Here is a 22,625-nt window from a genome sequence, read left to right as displayed (position 1 = left end):
TTAATTTCCCTGAGAAAAGCTATTCTAAATTTTCTACAGCAGTGCTTGCAACAAAAAGGCCTAGGCATTTGGTCATGTGATCTCTGCTAAAATGGAGAATCAGACTGGCTGATTGTTTGCTTCAGCTGAGATCATGATCATGGGTCTGAAAATGGTGCAGAGAATGGCAACTAAATTATTAAGGGATATGGAGGAATTTCAGCTGCATTGAAAGCCTAAAGCAGTGGTCTCCAAACTGCGGCCCGGGGGCTGGATGTGGCCCTTTGCTTTTCTTTTATCCGGCTCTTTGGGCATTATTCTTCCCACTGTCAGCAACAGTGGGGCAATGTCCCTGCCGCTGACACCAACTGATATGACACCACTGATGTGCACTATTTCTCCCATTGATAGCAATGATGTGGCACTATACCCCCCACTGACACCAACAATGGGGCACCGTTCCTCCTACTGTTACCAATGATGGGGCACTACTACACCCCCTAATGCCAATGATGGGGCATTGTTTAATCCCACTGTCACCAGGACACAATCCGGCCCCCTAAAGTTTAAAGGGCAGTAAACTGGCTCTTTTGTTTAGAAAATTTGGAGACCCCTGGCCTAAAGTGTCACTAGACCCAAAACCCCCCCAAAAAATTATTTCCCTACCATAACCACATTTTTTTATTTTTGCAATAAATATGGAATGGCTAATGTGTAGATTTCCCTTCACTTTCTAATCTAGAAACACAACAGACTTAGACTAATATTAAAGGAATTTCCAGTTTCGGTTACAACAGTAAATGGCCCATTTAGTAAATCAAGTTGAAAGGACAATCATTCGTGCAATATTATCATTGTGTGTACGAGGGTTAACACCAGCCCAAATATTTTTTGGTTTTGGATAGTTTAGGGAAGAGTCCACTTTTCTGTCAGGTTCTTCTTTCTGTCTGTGATACCGCTGGGGAGATTTTCTTTTCCCTGTGCTGCAGATACAAGAAACGGGGAAGTGGTCATTACCAGGGCAGAATGGCCCACACTGGCTGGAATTATTATTATTATTTTTTATTGTCTGTGCCATATTTTAGAGAGGTTTCCCATCACTTCCTGTCCTGGTAGGAAGTGAGGGTGTATTTGACCAATAGGCATACAGAGGGCAATGAAAATCACGTAGAGGCGCTAACCCTTCCCCACTATACCTCAAATAAGCAGTTGTGACCAGAATTGGGGCTATAAAGACACTATAAGGGCCTAAGGGCGCTCTTTGCAACTGGAAAAAAATAAGTTTAACCTGGAAATCAGTCTTCAATGTAAATGCTGTGGAAATAATTGATAATCTACAGGGACTGGTACTGGACGACAAAGAAGATTTTTTTCAAAAAGGGTTACATGTACTGTATATTTATTTAAATATAGAAAATATGCTATATGGACGTATGAATGTAGACACTCATCGAAATGATTGAGTTCTGATGTTTTCAGTGAAGGGTCCTGGTAATGATATAGTATGAACAGACATTCTAGACCAGGGTTTCTCAACTAGGGTTCCTCCAGAGGTTGCTAGGGGTTCCCTGAGCAATCACCATTTTCTGCCTCTCGTTTACTGTAAGTTCCCACTGACAGCATTGATCTTTAAAGCTATCTGTAAGGGGGTAATTTTTCACAATGACCACCAATGTAAGTAGCATTCTTTCGAGTGACCATCGTAATGTATCATGAGTTGTAGAACTAGTCATTTTTAGCAGGGGTTCCCCGAGACCTGACCGATATTTCAAGGATTGCCTGGTGTTGAGAAAGGCTGTTCTAGACCATTGTGAGCTTCAAGTTTGGGTAAGTACATTTACTGTTCCAGCCAGCTCCATAAAGACATTTGATGAATTTGGTGTGTAGGAACTTGCGTGACCTGCACAGAGCCCTGACCCTCAACCATAAACACTGATAGGATGAATTGGCAGCTGATTATGAGCCAGCTTCTTTTCCACATCAGTACCTGACCTCACTAAAGTTCTTTTGGCTAAATGGGCACAATTTCCCATAGGCATGCTCCAAATTCTTGTGGAAAGCCTTCACACAAGATTGGAGGCTGTTAAAACCACACAGATGGAGGAAGTGGTTGGACTTATTAATGTACATGGTTTTGGAATAAGATGTCCAACAAGCTCATACAGGTGGCTGTCCACAATCATATATACATTTTAAGTAATGCATAAATGTCTTCCAATTTTCATAAGAATGTATTCAGCTCAATTATCCTTTGACGTTTTCCCCCTTAGGAGCAAGTATATGCTGTTTCATGGACAGTGTGTGGGCCATCTATAAGTGCAATTCATAGGTACCTACATTCCAAATGTATTTAATACACAGACACCGGAATCTAGTCCAAGAAATCCCTCAACACTTTACTGGTACCAACTTTTCAAATGTGTAATGAAACCACCAATTATTTTCACAGTTAAAAATCATATTTTATTTATACAATTAAAAAGAAGAGTGTGCTCCACTGACTACCTCCCATATTGGGGGGGAAAATAACCGAGACACAACTAAAGGGGTACTAGCCCCCAATGCCTCTACAACTACCCAAATCCGCTTCAAGCACACCACTTGAGAGCTAAATTATGAGCCTTCATTATTGTGAAGATTTCGTTAACAATGGGGGTTGGAATTCTGTACAAATTTCGTAGACTTGCAATCACGCCTTCAAGAGTTACATGAGATGTATGTCTATAAGTAGTACAATCCTATAAACATATACTGTATATGATATATAATATCACAGAATAACGTTTTACAATCTTTATCAAAGTGTGCTTAAACATAGCACTTAAAGCGGAGCTTCACCCTAAACACCAATGGTCCTACTGGTAGCTAACCCTGCCATTAATCTTTGGCTATTTTTTTTTTTTTTTTATATAAATAGGTTTTTGTTTACATTTCCTGCACTTATCGCTGTGGCGAGGTACGATATCTCCTGTCTCCCATAAGCTCCTGGAATATGAGTGTCATCAATCCCAGGAGCCAACGGGCAGCCTCCGCTTTTTTTATTTATTTCAAAACTGGAAATGACGCGGCGCTAAGCGGAATTAGACGCAGTTTTTTAAAGGTGAACTTGCAGTTTTGCTATGGCAACTTGTCACGAACACTGTACGGGGCGCATGTGAGAGGTCGTGATGTTCATACTGGGAGGCCAACTTCACAAAACGCAGGAATCGAACAGCTAGCGGCTTCAGGTGCCAGCAGTTGAGATGGCCGCCACCAGCTGTCCAAGAATAACAATTCAGATATGGAATTCAATATTTTAGACACTGTTATCAGCAATAAATGATAAAAAAAATGAAAATTAAGAAGCAATTACAATAATACTCATCAAGACTGTAGCTCCTCTTTAAAGTACAGGTATATGTGAACCCTCACAACCCACTCAGTTTAAAGTAGGAATGCAAGGCAAAACATTTGTCTATACAGTAGATATATATATACAATATTGTCAAAAGTATTGGAACACCTGCCTTTACACCCATATGCACTTTAATGGCACCCCAGTCTTAATCCTTAAGGTTTAAAGTGATTGTAAGGGTTTATTTAAAAAACAAAAAAAACAAACATATCATACTTACCTCTTAAACTACGTAGAGGGTTCTTTACTGTAAGAGCAGCAAGGATGTGTAATTCCTTCCACAGGTGGTGGTTTCTGCGGGGAGCATCGATAGTTTTTTTTAAACTATTAGATAAGCACCTGAACGACCACAACATACAGGGATATACAATGTAATACTGACATATAATCACACACATAGGTTGGACTTGTGTCTTTTTTCAACCTCACCTACTATGTAAGACTGTCCACGAGGTTTAGGAGTGTGTCTGTGGGAATGTTTGGCCATTCTTCCAGAAGTGCGTTTGTGAGGTCAGGCACTGATGTTGGACGAGAAGGCTTGACTTGCAGTCGCCGCTCTAATTTCATCCCGAAGATGTTCCATCAGGTTGAGGTCAGGACTCTGTGCAGGCTAATCAAGTTCCTCCACCCAAAACTCGCTCATCCATGTCTTTATGGACCTTGATTTTTGCACTGGTGACAGTCATGTTGGAACATGAAGGGGCCATCCCCAAACTGTTCCCACAAAGTTGGGAGCATGAAATTGTCCAAAATGTCTTGGTATGCTGACGCCTTAACAATTCCCTTCACTGCAAATAAGGGGCCAAGCCCAACCCCTGAAAAACAACCCCACACCATAATCCCCCCTCCACCAAATGATTTGTACCAGTGCACAGAGCAAGCTCCATAAAGACAAGAATGAGCAAGTTTGAGGTGGAGGAACTTTACTGGCTTGCACAGAGTTCTGACCTCAACCAGATAGAACACCCTTGGTTCGAATAAGAGCGCAGACTGCGAGCCAGGCCTTCTTGTCCAACATCAGTGCCTGACCTCACAAATGTGCTTCTGGAAGAATGGTCAAACATTCCCGTAGACACACTCCTAAACCTTGTGGACAGCCTTCTCAGAAGAGTTGAAGCTGTTACAGCTGTAGAGGGTGGGCCAACTCGATACTGAACTCTACCGACTAAGACTGAGATGCCATTACAGTTTGTGTGTGTGTGTGTGTGTGTGTGTGTGTGTGTAGAGGCAGGCATCTCAATACTTTTGACAATATTCTGGTGTGTGTGTGTGTGTGTGTGTGTGTGTGTATATGTGTGTGTATATATGTGTGTATATATATATATATATGTATATATGTATGTACCTTTTCTTTTTTTTGTGATCACATGACCTCTGTTCTAAGCTGCATAAGGGGCTTGGAGAGGTGGGGTGGCGACTACAGGGGGGTGTCGGAGAGAGATCGTACTGACCTTCCCAATGAAGAGCTGTGCAGGGCGGAGTATCAGCACAGGTCTGACCACTGGAGTACAGACAACTGTGCTCACAAGTAGGTACCAGGTATTTCACACAAAGGAAGCAATGCAGAGAGGAAAGGATCGTTTTTATTTATTTATACATGGTAAAACAGACCCGTATAAGGAATGTGAAATGTTGGGGTACCATACACTTTAAATCAAGGGTAGGCAACCTAGTGCCCTCCATCTGTTGTGGAACTACATTCCCCATGAAGCATTGCAAGGCTGGCAGGTACAATTACTTCCAGAGGCATGATGGGACCTGTAGTTTGGCAACAGCTGGAGGGGCCCCAGGTTGCCTACCCCTGCTATAAATGATCAAAGAATATATTCTAATGGCAATCTTTTTACTATAAGCCAACATTACATTCCACTGTCAGGGCCGCCCAGAAGGGAACGTTGGAGCACACTTTATACAGGTTTTCTGTCTTCTTCTTGATTGCTGAATTCTGGGTAAGTGCATGATAAGCTTTCCGAAGAGAAGTAAATAGATGAAAGTGACATTTTCAGTTGAGATTGATGTGGGAGTGACTGATCACCTACACACAGAGGAGGAGGCAGTGGCTTTGTGGGACATGTTCCTGTTTAGAAGAACAAAGCCTGCCAGTACTCAGCACTACAGATTGATGACATCAGAGACGATTCAGAGAAATTAATAATGCCTGTCCAAGTTTTACTTTTCCCTATACAGGATTTTTTTTTTTATAAAGCTGTACCCACAAAGGCTTGTCCCCAGTAATCTTCCAAATGACATCAAAATATATAAAAACCTAATCAATAAAATATCATATGCTGTAACGTGTAAATGCAGTTTTGAAAGCCATTTTCAATCTTTTTAACCCTGCAGCTTCTATTAATTATTTCTCATTAAAATAATACCTGGTGATCCTGCCATGAAGGTTAGAGTGCTGTGCCATATAGGAAACGGATCCACTTTAACCCCTTCCTGCCCGGCTCTGACTTTTATGCCCAGGGAGGGGAAGTCTGCCTGATCATGTGACCTCTGTGATTGGCCGTACTAGTGGTTGCACAGTTGGAAGCCGGACTCACCAGCTCCCGATCATTACTAGCCACTTCAGTTTTGGAAGATTTTACCCCCTTCATCACCATGCCATTTTTTGCTATTTAGCACTGTGCTACTTTAAAGCGGGTGTAAACCCGCTGACTTTTTTTTTTTACACTTGTAAAGGAAAAGGCATAAGGAGCTAGTATGCGATGCATACTAGCTCATTATGAAATACTTACCTTAGAATGAGGCGCCGGCATCTCACTCGGTCCATGCCGAGGGAGCTGTCATGTTCCCTCGGCGTGTCTTTGGGGTATCATGGCTCCGGCGCTGTGAGTGGCCGGAGCTGCAATGTCGTCACTCCCGCGCATGCGCACAGGAGTTTTCTTCCCGGCAGGGTCTAGCGCCTGCTGGACTTTCAGCTGAGAATCCCCTGTGCGCATGCGCCACTGAAGTCAGCGGTTCATTGCGAGGGGAATATCTCCTAAACTGTAAAGGTTTAGGAGATATTCTTTTTACCTACAGGTAAGCCTTATTATAGGCTTACCTGTAGGTTAAAGTAAAAAATGTGGCTATACAACCGATTTAATGGCTTCCGGACTGCCCACCGCAATTTACTGTGGTAGAGTGACCAGGTTACCTGCTCCCACTGCGATTGGACACAGTGGGAGCCAATTAGTGGGTCCGGCGGATGCGATATCTGCCAGAACCCGCCGATCTTTGACAGGAGAGACAGAACAGCCGTCTGTGATCAGTGCTGGCGAACCCTGGCACCCCAGAGGTTTTGGAACTACATTTCCCAAGATGCTCATGCACTCTGCATTGTAGTGGAGCATCATGGGAAATGTAGTTCCAAAACATCTGGGGTGCCAAGGTTCACCATCACTGGCCTATGTAAGCAAGGCAGACTGCCGTTCTGTCAGAGAGAAAGATGGAGATCTTGTGTTCCTGCTAAGCAGGAACACAGATCTCTCTCTTCCTCCAATTAAGCCACCCCCCACACAGTTAGAAAGCACTCATAGGAAACGCACTTAACCCTTTGATTGCACTAGATGTTTACCCCTTCCCAGCCAGTGTCATTAGTACAGCATTTTTTTTAGCAATGATCACTGTACTGGTGTCACTGGTCCCCAAAAAGTGTCACTCAGTGTCAAATTTGTCTGCCGCAATCCCGCTAATCACCGCCATTACTAGTAAAGATAAAAATGCCATAAAAATATCCCATAGTTTGTAGACGCAATAACTTTTGCATAAACCAATCAATATACACTTATTGGGGATTTTTTTTTTTTACCAAAAATATTTAGCAGAAAACATATTGGCCTAAATTGATGAAGAAATTAGATTTTTTTACATTTTTTTTGTTTTGTTTTTTATTGGATGTGTTTTATTACAAAAAGTAAAAAATATATATATTTTTTTTTTTTATTTTCAAAATCGATGGTCTTTTTTTGTTGATGGTGCAAAAAATTAAAACTGCAGAGGTGATGAATTACCACCAAAAGAAAGCTCTATTCGTGGGGAAAAAGGACATAAATTTAGTTTGGTTACAGTTGTATAAACTCGCAATTAACCAGTTAAAGCAACACAGTGCCGTATCGCAATAAATGGCCTGGTCATGAAGGGGGGGAACCTTTTGGGGCTGAAAGTGTTAACTGGAAATTGCAGGGTCATGCAACACTGTACCCAAATAAAATGTATAGCTTTTTTTCTTTTTTCAAACAAATAGAGCTTTCTTTTGGTGGTATTGTATTTGATCACCACTGGCTTTTTTGTTTTTTTATTATATAAATGAAATAAGACCGAAAATTGTGAAAAAAAGATTGATCGCACACTTGAATCCAAAAGATGCTGTAGAAATTTCTTCATTGTCATGAACCAGACAAAATTGCAATGATAATCAGTTGACACGTTTCACACGAAAAAAAAACGTGCTTGTTCACAACAGATATTTTTTACTTTATGCTATAAAACATATCCAATATAAAAATTTAAAAAGATCAAATTTTCTTTATAGATGAAGGTCAAAATGTATTCTGCTACATGTCCTTGACCAAAAAAAAAAAATACTAATGTGTGTATATTAATTGGTTTGTGTGAAAGTTATAGCATCTACAAACTATGGTGTATATATAATGGACTTTTTATTTTTTTTTATACTAGTAATGACGGCGATCAGCGACATAGTTGGACTGCGATCGTGTGGCGGGAAAATCTGACAGTTTGTAGAAAATAACTGCCACTGACATCACCAGTGACACAAATACAGTGATCAGTGATAATACTATAGACTGTCACTGTACTAATGAGTCTGGCTGGGAAGGGGTTAACATCTAGGGGTTAATTGTGTGTCTAACAATGTGTAATACGTGCCGCTTTCTACTACCGATCGATCGATTTGTAAGAAGCAAAGTAATCATTCCCTTGGTACAGAGCCCTGTGTTGATTGTCAACACAGGACTCTTCAACACTCACATTCTAATTTTTATGTAACATGCTCATTGCTATTGACTGTATGGTTTTAATTATGCCTCCGTGGAGGGGACCTTGTATTGATGTGAGATTGACAAGAAAATCTTATGTTCTTTCAAAACAGAAACAGGCAGCGACATATGGGTACATCGCTGTGCCTGTAGGAGCCACCCCATCACAGTATATATACTTTGGCGGGTTGGCAAGTAGCTAAAGACCAGAAGCATGCTTTCAGCACAGAAACCTCTGCTGGCATGGATGCAAATGTGCGGCATGTGGATTTGGACCACTCTTTTTCGTGTTAAGTGGGCAGCGAGAAGTTAAAGTGGCTGTGTTTTTCACCTTAAAGCGGAGTTCCATCCAAAATTAGAACTTCCACTTTATGGACTCCTCACCCCCTTACATGCAACATTTGGCATGTAATTTTTGTGTTGGGGGGTGGGGCAGGGGAGTGGGTACCTAGTTTTGACATGTACCCAGCTCCCACTTCCACTTGGGCCGCCTAGGCGACTCGAGCGGATGTTCTCCTCTCCCCTTCCCTCTCTGCAATCTTCTGAGACACGTCACAGGTCCCAGAAGATTGCTCGGCCATTGAGGAGGCGCAGTGCGCATCCGGCTGCGAGGCCACAAGCTGTCACAGGCGGGTGCCCACACTTGTGATGTCGGAGCCGGATAGAACAAAGGGAGAGGCCCAAGGGTTCGGATCGCTGGATTGTAGGACAGGCGAGTGTGTTTATTAAAAGTCAGCAGCTACACTTTTTGTAGCTGCTGACTTTTAATAGACGCAAAACCGAGTGGAACTCTGCTTTAAAGTATACCTAAAGGCTTTTTTGTTGTTGTTTTGTATAGAGTGGAGAGGGCTTAGAACACCTACCAGTTTTATTGCTGTCTGTGCCCCTTTCACTCTGAGGCCATTTTCAGGCGCTTTAGCGCTAGAAATAGTGCCTGAAAACCACCTCCCATTCATTTCAGGCATTAGAAAAAGTCCTGTAAGCAGCTTCTTTGGGGTGGTACAGGACTTCCAAAACGCACTGCCTACCTGAAAAGTGCTCTGGAAGCACTGCAACATGAGTGCTTTTAACTCCTTATTTGGGGTTTAAAGCACCCCACTAGCAGCTGAAACAAGCAGTGCTTTAGTGCTAATGCGGCCCCAGTGAGAAAGGGGTCTTAAGGATATATACCCTCTCTATTTGCCCTGTTTACCATTATCATTGAAAGTGAAAGTAAAAGAAATTACCGTATATACTCGAGTATAGGCCGACCCGAATATAAGCCGAGGCCCCCAATTTACCCCCAAAAAAACTGGCAAACTTATTGACTCGTGTATAAGCCGAGGGTAAGACATGCCTGTCCATCCCTGTGTGTGTGTCCGTCCATCCCTGTGTGTCCGTCCATCCCTGTGTGTCCGTCCATCCCTGTGTGTCCGTCCATCCATCCCTGTGTGTGTGTGTGTCCATCCATCCATCCATCCCTGTGTGTGTGTGTCTCCATCCATCCATCCATCCATCCCTGTGTGTGTGTGTCTCCATCCATCCATCCATCCCTGTGTGTGTGTGTATCCATCCGTGTGTGTGTGTGTGTGTGTGTGTGTGTGTGTGTGTGTGTGTGTGTGTGTGTGTGTGTGTGTGTGTGTGTGTGTGTGTCCAGCCTACCTGTGTCCCGAGCCTTTGTCCCGAGCCTCCGTCCCGTGCCGAGCCTCCTTGCCTCCGTGCCTCGCCGCCGTGCCTTGCCTCCGTCCCGTCCCGTCCCGTGCCGTGCCTTGCCTTGCCTCCGTCCCGTGCCCTCTTCGTTCGTCGGCGCCTCGGCGGCCATTGTAAAATTCAAAAGCTGCGCCGCCGCCTTCGCCTGTGATAGGCGGAACACTGAATTTCCCAGCAGCCTGTGTTCCGCCTATCACGTACATCGTATCATCCTCGTCCGTAGTACGAGGATGATACGATGTCCGTGATAGGCGGAACACAGGCTGCTGGGAAATTCAGTGTTCCGCCTATCACAGGCGAAGGCGGAGCCGGAGGCGCGGCTTTTGAACTATAGAATGGCCGCTGTCTGTCTGCTCGACACGCTGATCGAGCGGGCAGACAGCGATGACTCGAGTATAAGCCGAGGGGGGCACTTTCAGCCTCAAAAAAGAGGCTGAAAATCTCGGCTTATACTCGAGTATATACGGTACCCAAATCTTGGGTTGTTCCCAGAAAAGTAATAGAGGGGAAATCTTCCAATGGAGATACTAGTTCTGGGGACATGAGGGTCCCCGTGAAATTCCCTTGAATTAGATGGATTTTCTCTCACTTCCTATTTGGCTATGGGACAAGAAGTGAAGGGAAATCTCCACAATGGGACAGAGATGGCGAGAAAAAAATCTGACAGAGGTTATAAAACCTCCCTTACTCTATCCAAAATGCACAAAAAAAGTTTTGCCTATAGTTCTACATTTAATGCATTCTATGTAAAGGCTATTTAAAAAAAAAATGCAACCTGCAAGGCAAAGGCATAATGAGCTAGTATGCATAGCTTACTAGCTCATTATGAATAACTTACCTGAGAACGAAGCCCCCGAAGCGGTCCTCCGTCTTCATCTTTGCCGCTGCCATGTGTCCCGGAGTGACTTCCGGGTCTCGCTGCTAAACCATATAGGTTTAGGAGATATTTCTTGGACCTACAGGTAAGCCTTAATCTAGGCTTACCTGTAGATCAAAGTGGTTTGTAAGCGTTTACAACCACTTTAACCGCTTGCCGACCAGCCACCGCAGTTGTACTGCAGCTACATGGCACGGCTGCGCAAATCGCCATTATATTATGTTGCTCCCTCTGGTGCCCACTAAGGGTGTGTGTGCGCCGCTTGCCTGCCCCCCCGAGGCGATGTGAGTGCCGCCGGGCTCCCGCGATCGCTCGTAACACGGCAAGGAACCGGGATCTCTGTGTGTAAACACAGAGATCCCAGTTCTCTGAGGGGAGACAAGTGACAGATCAACTGTTCATACAAAGTATGAACAGCAATCTGTCATCTCCCCTAGTCAGTGCCCCCCCCCTTCAGTTAGAACACACAGTAGGGAACACAATTAACCCCTTGATTGCCCCCTAGTGTTAACCCCTTCACTGCCAGTGACATTTTTACAGTAAGAATGCATTTTTATAGCACCGATCGCAGTATTAATGCCGATGGTCCCAAAAATGTGTCAAAATTGTCCGATGTGTCTGCCATAATGTCGCAGTCACGATAAAGTTGCAGATCGCTGCCAAAATGCACAAAAAAAGTTTTGCTTATAGTTCTACATTTAATGCATTCTATGCATTAAAGAGGAAGTAAAGGCTATTTAAAAAAAAAATGCAACCTGCAAGGCAAAGGCATAATGAGCTAGTATGCATAGCTTACTAGCTTATTATGAATAACTTACCTGAGAACGAAGCCCCCGAAGCGGTCCTCCGTCTTCATCTTTGCTGCTGCCATGTATCCCAGAGTGACTTCCGGGTCTTGCTGCTCCAGCGCTGTGATTCGCCGGAGCTGCGATGACATGGGAGCAGGGGGTGGGGACAAGTCCGGGGAACTGCACGGGTGCCCCAATGGAAAAAAGCTTTCCATGGGGGCACCCGATTAAGAGGAGGGGCCTGGAGCGCTGATGGGGGAACCTGATCGGGGCTGCTCTGTTCAAAAACATTATAGGCAATGGTATATATATATATATATATATATATATATATATATATATATAAAATATGTTTTTTTGTTTGTTTTTTTTAAACAAACATTTACAACCACTTTAAGGGCCTTTGTTGGCAGGATTTTGTTCGTGTTGGACGAGATTTACATATTTATTCAAGTCTGCTTGAAGCAGGTCAAACACAGGCCAGAAGGAGGACAGCTTCAGGTCCAGTGCACCTGTCAATGAATTGTGAAGTAACATCTGATAATGGCATCATATTGAAGCCCATCAACACTGACCCTAAAAGTCAAAAACATAATTCCCAAAAACAATTGCTGTATATTTTTGCAAATGGAAAATGGTCATTTTTATTAGGCCACTGATTTAGTGTCACTTTAATTTGCTAAAACAGGTTATTTTCTCCCTAACTCTCTGAATGTTACATTGAACAGACCCAGTACAGCAAGGATTAGAAAGTACCACTGTATAGACTAAAATAGGATTCTTATACCGAAGAACACACCAGGGGGATTTTTTTTAAAGCTCTGGATTAAGATTTGGTTCAAAAAAAGTGCGATTTCCTCAGTTTTCCATTGTTGACTTCACACAGTCGCTTTGTTCTGCCATAGATCCCACACGGATGTCAGGAACTATGTGTATACGTTTCACAGAGATCTAAACCCTACCGGGTGACATTTAGTTTGGTTAAGCACAATGTATTGTAAACGAGTGACAATTTTTTTTTTTTTCATAAAATTTTGTTTATTTTAATCCAGTATCTCAGTGCTGCTGATTTCCTCCACTTTTCTTCAGACACGTTCTGTCTACATGCACTTACTGCAGTGCCTTTATTGCTCAGTACCGGTTTCCTGATAGTGACAACAGTGGACTAATGCAGGGCTCGACAAACCCCAGGCGCCAGGTCGCCATGGCGACAAGAAGACTGAATGCTCCCCACCCCCTCCCCCTCTCCCGCTTGCCCATCAGCAGGCCTGGGTTATAACAGGTGCCGCAGGGTAGAGTGGTCTAGTTGTTGACCCGGAGGTGATGTGTGACATCACATACAGGTCCCTATTCACGGTTTTCCCAACCATTGAGGCTGGGGAAGAATGTAATGCATTCCATTCAGTGGAGTACAGCGGAGACATGCAGTGTCTGCATGTCTCATTAAAGAGAACCTTTCACCCAAAAAATAATCAACTAGGGGACTTTTTTGTGGAATGAGCAATATTTCTAGCACCAGACCCCCTTCGTAGCGCTAAACCGATGACCTATAGGGGGCTTTTAAAGTGTGGCCTATGAAAAATATAGGGTAATGATGTGCTTAAGGTTTGACAAGTTGGTGCAACCTCAGATTTTATATTTATGTTTATTGTGTTTTTGTGCCTAAAATGTACTTTTTAATTGTTTATTTTTATTTTTTTTACTGAAATTTTGTGTTTGCTAGACCTTTGCAGTAATATTGTGTGACATAAAAAGATTGGAACTACAACTATTTTATTCTCTTGGGTAGTGGTCTCCAAACTGCGTCCGATGGCCAGATTCGGCCCTTTGCTTGCTTTTTATCTGGCCCTTGGGCACTATTTTCCAACGATGGGGCATAATTCCCCCCCACTGACACCAATAAAGGGACACCATTCCTCCTAATGAGGCACATTTTCTCCCTATGACACCAATAATGGGACTTTGTTTATTCCCTCTGAAGTCGGGACCTTTTCTGCTCCCAGTGCCCACAGTCCGGCCCCCCCTTAAGTCTGGAGGACAATAAACTGGCCTTTTGTTTTGGAAAGTTTGGAAACCCCTGCTTTAGGGTGTCTGCTTTCAGAAAATATATAATGTTTGGGGGTTTTATGTAACCAGACCTAATAAACATGTGCAAATAACACAAAAAATGCTTTTCGCTGTGAAAGGGTTAAAGGAGAGGTTCACCTTTGGAGAACATGTAACGCGTTAACATGTTCCACCCATAAGATTTGTTAGTTAAAAAAAAATACTGGCTCCTAACTGTTTTAGCTGCTCTCTCTGTATGTTTAGGACTACACTAGATATTGGCAGGTTGTGCGATCTAAGCCAAACATAGAGCCAAGAATTTGAAAGATCAGTAGTAGTAAAGCAGCAGGAAACCTAGCAATGAGATAGGAAACATGGAAAAGATATATGTCCATTGCTTAAGGCAGGGGTCTCCAAACTTTCAAAACAATGGGCCAGTTTACTGTCCTTCAAATTTTAGGGGGGATGGATTGTGCCCAGTGGAAGTAGACAATGCTAAAGGATTTGAGGTCAGAGGGAGTAAAAAAATTACACCATTGGTGTCCGTGGAAGGAACAGTACCTCATTGTTGCTGTCAGTAGGAGGAATAGTACCCAATTGTTGCTGTCAGTGGGTGGAATAGTACCCCATTCTTGCTGTCAGTGGGAGGAATAGTACCCCATTGTTGCTGTCAGTGGGATGAATAGTACCCAAATGTTGCTGTCAGTGGGTGGAATAGTACCCCATTGTTGCTGTCAGTGGGAGAAATAGTACCCAATTGTTGCTGTCAGTGGGATGAATAGTACCACATTGTTGCTCTCAGTGGGTGGAATAGTACTCCATTGTTGCTGTCAGTGGGAGGAATAGTACCCCATTGTTGCTGTCAGTGGGATGAATAGTACCCCATTGTTGCTGTCAGTGGGATGAATAGTACCCCATTGTTGCTGTCAGTGGAATGAATAGTACCCCATTGTTGCTGTCAGTGGGATGAATAGTACCCCATTGTTGCTGTCAGTGGGAGGAATAGTACCCCATTGTTGCTGTCAGTGGGATGAATAGTACCCCATTGTTGCTGTCAGTGGGAGGAATAGTACCCCATTGTTGCTGTCAGTGGGATGAATAGTACCCCATTGTTGCTGTCAGTGGGATGAATAGTACCCCATTGTTGCTGTCAGTGGGAGGAATAGTACCCCATTGTTGCTGTCAGTGGGAGGAATAGTGCTCCATTGTTGCTGTCAGTGGGAGGAATAGTACCCCATTGTTGCTGTCAGTGGGAGGAATAGTACCCAATAGTTGCTGTTAGTGGGATGAATAGTACCCCATTGTTGCTGCAAGTGGAAGAAATACAGCCCCAAGGGCTGTAAAAAATGCAAGCGAAGGGCCACAGGCTGTAGTTTGGAGACCCCTGGCTTAGGGCATTAAATAGCTTAAAGTAGAACTATAGGCAAAACATTTTTTTTCTTATTTTGGATAGAGTAAGGGAGGGTTATAATGCCTGTCAGATATTTTTTTTTGCCCTTTGTGTCCTGTTTGGGATATTTCCCTTCACTTCCTGTTCCATAGCCACAACAGGAAATGAGAGAAAATCCCTCCAAAGTGAGGGAATCCTTGGTGATCACCAAAACCAGCATCCCTATTGGAAGATTTACTCACTATTCCTGTTCTGGTGACAACCCAGATTTTGAGATTTTCTCTCCCTTTTGATGATAATGATAAACATGACAAATAGGGTGAATCTACCCAATAGGGGCACAGACAGCAATAAAAACTGGCAGGTGTTCTAATCCTTCTCCACTCTATCTAAAGCTAAAAAAAGTTTTGCCTTTTAGTTATACTTTAAAATCTAAAAACTCTTACTATACAAAATCCATCCAAACCAATGGTTTTAGAGCACACGTTTCCATTCCTCACGCATATAAACAGTGTTTCCATCAAACCTTCACTATCGACTGTTTCACACACAATTCTACCTTCCCCAAGATGTGCAGCCTAAGCAGACATAGTGCACTTACTGATATGCACATTTCAGCTCTTTGCTGAAAAATCTACATCAAGCTCTCAATCTCCGTTTGTAAGTACGTAGCCTGTCTGCTGACTTATGCACAAAACAGACACGCATGACTGTCACAGGGGGGTCAGAGGTGTCATTGACAATCAAGCTTTCATTGAAATCCTGACCTCAGTTTCTCTATATCGTATGAAAGGCAAGATGGCGGTGCCCAGCGTGGTGATAAAGGAGTCTTGAGTGGAAACTAAAGCCAATATTTGTTCATCATTTTCCAGCTTTTTTTATAAATTAAAGAGCTCAAATAGGCTGGCAGGTTCTGTAAGTATTAACAAAGGTAAGAGTTGCTTTAAATAAGGAAATATTATGTATAGTATAAACTGACGTTATCTAAGTCAATAGTGGCCACCACCCTTTCAGACACAGAGACATGTGTAGACATACTACAGTAGATGGTTAGCGATTGTGGACATGCTCCACAAGATGATTAGCATAGGTGTTCGCACAGTGTGTGCCGAGTGTGCCTGGGCACACCCAAGTTACCCTGTGGGGCATAGATTCCCCCTGCTACCCGAGCCCTCTGTGTCCACCCTTCCCCTCCCCACAGTGCTGCTGGCTTCTCCTCTCCTGCCTCAGTCCCTATCTATGTCTCAAAAGTGAGACATCAGTGTTGTGTTTAGACCCCTGATATTTCACCAAAGCCCACCAACAGGGGATCCTAAAAATAAAAAAATTCGAAATATTATTCAATTATAATAATGATTAAAAATATAAACCCGTTGACACCAATCTTTGCCCCTGCTGACACTGTCCTCTGTCCTACTGATTGTGTGTGTGTGTATTATATATATATATATATATATATATATATATATATATATATATATATATATATATATATATATAAATTATATACACACAAACACATTTGAGCCCAATGCAATAGGGTCACCCATGATGATTAGAGAGAGCAGGCAGATGGGTATGTGCTACAGAACATGGTTGAAGACACTGGGCATACGCTAAAAGATGATTATGCACTGTAGCTGGATGGAGTATGTGGGAAAACGCCAAGAGATGGTTAGAGACTGTGGACGTTCTCCAGAAAATGGTTCAAAACTGTGGTCATGCGTCAGGAGATGGTTACATATAGTGGGCATGCTACAGAAAATGGAAAGAGATGGCGGACATTCCACAAGAGATGGATAAAGATTGTGTACAATCTCTAGAAAATGGTTAGACTGTGGCTGGATAGAGACTGTGGGCAAGCTCCAGGAAATCTGATGGTTGGCATGCTACTAGAGGTAGTTGGACCGAGCAGGTTTGCTACAAGAGATGGTTGGAGACTGTGAACATGCTGCAGTAGGTGGCTAGAGTCGATGGGCATTGCTACAGCAGATGGTTAAAGATTTTGGGTATGCTACAGGACTTGGTTAGAGACAACGAGCATGCTAAAGGTCATAGAGACTGTGTCCATGCTCCAGGAGATTGTAAGTGACAGTGGCCATTCTCCCAGCAGATGGTTAGGGTCTGTGGTCATTCTTCAGAAGATGGTTAAAGATTGTGATTGTGCGCCAGTAGATTTTTATTAACTATGCACATGCTCCATGTGATGGCATAAGACTGAAGGCATGCTACAGGAGATAATTAGAGAGTCAGGCTATGCTACAGGAATGTACGGAGACTGCATACCTGTTGCATGGAACTGACAGATGATCACAGCCTTTACAATCCCTTTACAAATCAATGGCTCCACATTCGTGGTCTCAATAGGCCCCTTAAAAATTACTGTAACCACATCTATTCCACATTGCACAGGCCACAAAATCATAAAAGATGAACAAATGAGAACGATAAACCAACTAGGACAGTCCAATAAGCATTTTTCTTCACTGACCCAGGGTAACAACCTAGGCAGGGAAAACACTAGCTACAGGCAGCACAACACATACCAGAGGGTATCATATGGCCAGCAGGTTAGGGTTTGGGTCCATTGATAATATTTGACTTGTATGTTTTGTACAGCAGCTATATAACATAGGGGACTTTGTGCCTCCAGATCCGATCCAAGACACACAAGCATTGCCATTTAGCAGTTTTCAGGACTGTTTTGAAGCATTGAATTTGCCAATGCAGAAAAAACACAATGTGCCAACGCCACATGTTCGTCTATGGCAATGTACTCATTGGTATTATCTTTTTATATGAGCAGGCTGTCAATTTACTTGGCATTCTCTCCTGTTCTTTTTCATTTCATTTTAAGAGGGGGGAAAAAGGCAGAACAACAGGAAGAAACATTGTTAAAAAAAGAGAAAATAACAAACTAGAAGGGCACGTTCACAACATAAGGTTCGTCAGAGTGCACCCGTATTTTTCCCCATATTTCATTGGAATGCCCTACATGCGTAAAACATGCAAAAAGTAGTGCAGGCATGATTTCCCTAAAGCTATCCCAAAGTTTGTAGACACGATCATTTTGCACAAACCAATTGATATACACCTATTGCGATTTTTATTTTTTATTTTTAACCAAAAATATGTAAAAGAATATATATCGGCCTAAACTGATGAGTAAATGTGTTTTTATTTTTATTTTATTTTTATTTTTTGGATATGTATTATAGCAGAAAGTAAAAAAAAAAAATTATTTTTCAAAATTGTTGCTCTTTGTTTATAGCACAAAAAAAAAAAAAACTCAGAGGTGATAAAATACCATGAAAAAAAGCTCCATTTGTGGGGGAAAAAAGGATGTCAATTTTATTTGGGTACAACGTCGCGCTAGCACACAATTGTCAGTTAAAATTACGCAGTGCCATATCGCAAAAAATGGCCTGGTCATTAAGGGGGCAAGTCCTTCCGGTCCTTAAGTGGTTTAAATAAACTTACCATGAAAAATTATAGACTGATCATTTCTTTGTCAGTTGTCAAGCGTACAAAATCAGCAGGGGATCAAATACTTTTTCCCCCCCACTGTATGGAATGAATTGGTCTGCCTGGCGGTGGGTGTATCACTGACCAAGCTGTCTCGCTTCTGGTGCAAAGGTCTAGGACATGGGTGGACACTCCGGCAGGGGAGTCTAGATCACAAAATTAGTTGAACGCAATGACAGATCTTTTGTCTGGTAAAGGAGTTCACATTTCTGTTCTTTGGTTATGTAATTAGCTGTTTGCCTGGAGATCAGCTTTAAATAATGTTTTTTTTTTTTATGGTATTTCCTGGGGTTCTCGAATGTCCTCCAACCATCTATTTTCCATCATAAAGGCATATGGAGTCAGTAAATTATTCCTTCCCTCTGGCAATTCTCCGAGGCACATATGCTTCATGTACCCCAAGACGATACTTGCTGAAAGTCACCTTTAGAGAACATGGCTAAAAGGCGTCAGCTGTTTCTTCTATCCAAGCGCTATAATGACCTCCTTAATAGTTTTGCCCTTTCTTACCCTTGTTGTGTCAGCAGAATATAAACAGAGCTGCATCTGGTACATGCCATAACCCTATATAGCTGGCATGCTATATCAAGCATGTAAAGGCACCTACCTCTAGCTTTGCCTAATGGCTGTGTATGTTCTGCTGGTCAGCATCCACAACCACAGAGGCTCCATCTGTGCACATAATGCTCACGTTTTCATTTACGTTAGAAATTGACATTGCAGTGATACTAAAGGATATCCTTATTTCCCAAAAATCCATGTCCATACATATTCACTGCGTAAAGGCCCTGTAATTTTTTTTTTCTTTAAATTAATTTTTTACTATGTTTATCTGCCCTCTGGTAAGCTCCTTAACCTCTCAATGCCCCCCCCCCCCCCCATTCATTTGATGCCCGTAATGCCGCATAAACATGACCGGACTTTCCGGCAGACTAGGTCTGACGGAATCAGTCCGTCGGACAATCCGATCGTGTGTGGGCTAATCCGATCGGTTTTCATTTAAAAAATTAGACAGACCTAGAAATAGAACATGTTTCAAATCTTTCCGACAAGCTCAATTCCTATCGGGAAAACTGTTCATCTGTATGCTGGTCCGACGGACCAAATACAATGCAAGGGAAGCTATTGAACTTCCTTTTTTTTACATCATCACGTTCAAACGGACTTTCGAACGGACTTAGTCCGTTTTGTGTGTGGCCAAGTCCGTTAGTTCGGAAGGTCCCATGTACGCGGCATAAGTTGCAATCATGTCCACTGCTCTAAAAACAGGACAAATCACATAGTCCCTAATCCATTTTGGGAGGGAGCAAGAGAGGGTGACTATGTTCCTTCATTCAGTCAGACCATGGAGAATGAACATAGCCACTGTCTAACAGGAAGTCAGAACACAGCACAAAAAAAAAAAACTATAAAAAAAAAAGTAATTCTGTGATTTGAAGGGAGCTGAGAGCAATAGAAAGAACTTTTAAAAATTAACAAAGAAGTATTGGATTAGCAAAAAACAGTCACACTCATCTAGGTGGTCGATCCGATGCTGCATCTGTCTCCTGCTGCCTCTACACCAAGAACTGAGTGATCAAAGACAACTGATTACTCAGTTCTTGGTCTGGGAGCAGAGTGCTCACTGGAGCGCTGGGCTGTGGAGGGGGCAGGGGCGGGAGGCTCAGGATATCGGCAGCTCACTGAGAGGTTGAGCCAGCTGCCGGTTTATGCATCTGGATGGATCCCAACTTTAAAGTTGGGATCTCTCCAGAGCCTGCATTGGCTCTGATGTCAGTTGACACTGAACTTTAGCCAGCTATCTGCTGAAAATGGGTCGCAGGAGTGCAGAACAAAGGGCTCTCCTGTCATCCCCAGGAGAAGTAAGGCCAAAAGAGCTTTGGCCCGACTCTTCTTTCAAGAATACATAATTTGAATGCTTTTTTTTTTAAAACCAAAGTTCAGTCACTTTAATGATGAAGGCAACCTTTACAACAGCAAATTTACAAATGTAATCTTTAACCTTGTTCCTTCTATCCCTTGGAAAGGTTTCATCCAGGTCCACCGCAGTTCAATCTCCTGCTTACTGTAGGTCAACCTTTTTTTTTTTTGCAGAGGAACACTCAAAATAATTTTGTTGCGGAACCCCTGCTAAAACCAATGTTTTGGTGGTCAGTAGGGATAAATGCCCCCCTTAAAGGTGGCTAAAAAGATCTTTGTTGTTATGTCGTTTGCTCTGCCAAGTGGCCTTGGCCCGGAACTATGAAGGCACCATCAGATGGCAAACCAATCAGCCACAGTTCAAGGAACCCCTAGCAACCTCTCAAACAACTCTTGGGTTCCCCGCAACCCTGGTTGAGAATGGCTGCTTTAAGTTGTTATGCAGAAGGTTCTGAGAATACAAGCTATTAAAGCGGTAGTAAACCCTACTCTATGTTTTAATCTAAGACCATATTTGTAATGAGCGAGACATTATACATCTATATAGCTAGGCGCCATTATGTAAAAATTGTTCCTTACTGTCTAATCCGCGCTGTTTCCATTTCGTTTTTTAGTCACTAAATCAGCGCCATCACAGATGTGGTTCTTCCTTGTTCTCTGCAATTCTTATTTCCGCCCACACTTCGCGCTGCGCTCTGTAATCCCGCGCATGCGCAATACGTGCACAATATCCAAGCCTCATAAATAAACACGAGGAATCATCGCGGGATGTCGGGGCTGACGTCTACAACAGGAAATGACGCAGCCCCGACAGACACAAGAATCATTCCGGCCGGGCTCGGGCTGCCGGATTTTTCGTGTATTACTGCGCATGCGCGGTGACGTAACGAGTGAGAAATATACAGATTTTACAGGAAGGAAGCAGGTAGGGAAAAAATGATTATTGAAAATGGATTTTGCATGAATGGATGGAAATATTAATGTAAAGTCTCATTTTAGGGTATACAACCACTTTAAGACCCCTTTCACACTGGGGCGTTTTACCTCTACAGGCGCTTTAGCGTTAAAAAAAGCCTTGCTTTACCAGCGTTTTACAAGCATTATTGGGGCGCTTTTAACCCCTGCTACTGGCCAAATAAAGGGTTAAAAGCGCCCACAATAGCGCTTTTCAGGTGCTTTTCAGGTCTTTTACAGGCACTTTCCATTGATCTCAATGGGAAGGGGCGCTTTAGGAGCGTTGTATTCAGCGCTCCAAAAGGGCTGCAAAGAAGCTGCTTTCAGGACTTTTTTTGACGCCCTGCCAGCGCAGCACCTCGGTGTGAAAGCACTCAGGCTTTTACATTGGGATTGCAGTTGCGGTTTCTTTCAGGTGCTTTTTTTAAAGCTAAAGCGCCTGAAAAACGCTCCAGTGTGAAAGGGATCTCAGTGTGAAAGCACTCGGGCTTTTACATTGGGTTTGCAGTTGCAGCTTCTTTCAAGCGCTTTACAGGTGCTTTTTTTTTTTAACGCTAAAGCATCTGAAAAACTCCTGAAAAACGCCCCAGTGTGAAAGGGGTCTAAAGAATCCCAGGATCCATTTTTTTCTAATGCAAACTCACAATTGTCTGGTGGACAGCTGGGCGAGCTAAAGTGATATGCAAAGAATCATTTATACTTACCTATCCAGCAGCCCATCTCTTGAAATGCAGCGAATTTACTGCTCCCTGGACACATGTTCCAATATTTTCCAACTCTATCCAAAATATAAAAAAAAATAAAAAAAAACATTTTGGAAAACAAAAACATTAACATTAAATTGCAATATGGCTTGTGTAGCATTTATAGATGACATTTATTTAACAAAGTGGAGTGTTGCTTTAAATATCCTTGAATATTGTACACATACTTATATAAAAATGCCTGGAATTTTGGCTTAACTAGGAAAAATAAAATCAGACTTTATCTTTGAATGTTTATATTCTGTCTGTACTAACGCTTGAAGTTTCTCTTTTCTTTCACTTGAGTTTGGATAAGATGATCCATATTTTTATAA

At 42.7% G+C, this 22,625-nt stretch overlaps 1 protein-coding gene across 1 annotated transcript in view; it reads left to right on the top strand.

Annotated features, from left to right (window-relative positions):
- The window catches only part of NCS1 (neuronal calcium sensor 1), a 167,489-nt gene that overhangs the window by 47,224 nt on the left and 97,640 nt on the right, over positions 1-22,625 (top strand). The window lies entirely within an intron of this gene.

This window comes from Lithobates pipiens, unplaced genomic scaffold, assembly GCF_037356315.1.
Source record: "Lithobates pipiens isolate NorthernLeopardFrog02 unplaced genomic scaffold, aLitPip1_a1.2 Scaffold_1, whole genome shotgun sequence".
NCBI lineage: Eukaryota > Metazoa > Chordata > Amphibia > Anura > Ranidae > Lithobates > Lithobates pipiens.
This window is presented reverse-complemented; position numbering and strand designations above follow the sequence as displayed.